Source organism: Physeter macrocephalus, chromosome 4 (genome assembly GCF_002837175.3).
Source record: "Physeter macrocephalus isolate SW-GA chromosome 4, ASM283717v5, whole genome shotgun sequence".
NCBI classification, from domain to species: domain Eukaryota; kingdom Metazoa; phylum Chordata; class Mammalia; order Artiodactyla; family Physeteridae; genus Physeter; species Physeter macrocephalus.
In genome coordinates, this window is record NC_041217.1 from 10,598,881 (window position 1) to 10,600,401 (window position 1,521).

The following is a 1,521-nucleotide window of genomic DNA, read 5'->3' on the forward strand; positions in this document are numbered from 1 at the left end:
TCTAGCCCCTCCTCCCACTGGTAACACAAGTTTGTTCTCTATATCTGTGAGTCTGCTTCTTTTTGGTCACATTAACTAGTTTTTTGTATTTTGTAGATTCAGCATATAAGTAATGGCATACAGTATTTGTCTTTCTCTGACTTATTTTATTGATACTTAGCATAATGCCCTCCAAGTCCATCCAGTTGTTGCAAATGGCAAAATTTCATTGTTTTTTATAGCTGAATAGTAGTCCATTGTATGGAATATATCTTTATCCATTCATCTGCTGATGGATGCTTAGGTTGATTCCATATCTTGGCAGTTGTAAATAATGCTGCTTTGAACACTGAGGTACATGTAACTTTCCAAATTTGTGTTTTTGTTTTTTTCAGATATATACTCAAGAGTGGAATTGCTGGGTCATATGGTAGTTCTATTATTAGGTTATTATTATTTTTAATTTTATACAGTATAACTTGAGCAAACATCTGTCTAAGATTTTAGATTTGCCATAAATAGATTCAAAGTGCCATTAAATGACTTTATATCATAACAAAAAAAAGAAATACTTTCATATAGTTATTCATTTCTGATGAATTACCAGACCACAGTATGGAGTGGAGCCCCCAGCCAACTCATAATGTCATGTCAACTGAGCAATAAATAAATTTAAATTGTTTTAAGCTGGTGAGAATTTAGGGTTTCTGGTTTTTGTTTTGTTTGTTTGTTTGTTTTTCTGGGGGAGGCAGGAGTTGCTTTTTATTGACTTGGTCGTGGGTTCTGTAGTAGGGCCTCTTTGGGTTTAAGAGCATTCTGCTGCTTCCTTTCTTCTTCCTGCAACTTCTGCTGCCTGAGCTGCCATGCCTGTAATCCAGCATCCATTTCTTGTGACAGCAGCACAACTCGTCTTGCAAACTTTTACCTTTGGCCTTTTCTTCGAAGCTGGCCTTTCATTGGAGGAGCAGGGTGGCCATCCCTGTAAGACCAGTCTGGGAGCTCCGCAAGGGGCCTGTAGCCAGAGGGGTTGGCAGCAAGGCCCTGCTGGACTCACCACCGACTGCCCACCCGACCCGCGACGCCGCAGTGCAGCCTCCGGACACTAGAGAGTGGTAAACGCAAAGCAGCCATGCTGAGGCGCAGGACGGGTTGCTTGGTTTTATAGCAAAATCAAGCTTTACCAGACTGATACAACAGGATTCCAAAGGAAAAACAGGACTTAACCTTACATTTAACATTTGTGATATACCAGTAAATATTTTTTTTTCATTTTTATAATTGTTGCTTCCTTGGATATTTTATTGAAACCCACTTAACAATTGTCAATTTATTTATACATTTGAATAACCCTGCCATAAACAATACATAATTTTAAACATGAGAACGTGTCATGATTAAGGATTGGGATTAAAACATATTCAGGAATTTACAGCAATTCACACAGGATTAATGGAATATCGAGGACATAGCCACCTGAATGATATAAACTATACTTCTTTTTATACATTATTCTTTTTCTTTTTCAAATATATATATTTTTTA

The 1,521-nt window shown here is 37.4% G+C and overlaps 1 pseudogene; it reads right to left on the reverse strand.

The window, feature by feature from the left end:
• Nucleotides 1–741: 741 nt before the first annotated feature.
• Nucleotides 742–1,110, reverse strand: LOC102990678 (39S ribosomal protein L52, mitochondrial-like; annotated as a pseudogene).
• Between the last annotated feature and the right edge of the window lie 411 nt (nucleotides 1,111–1,521).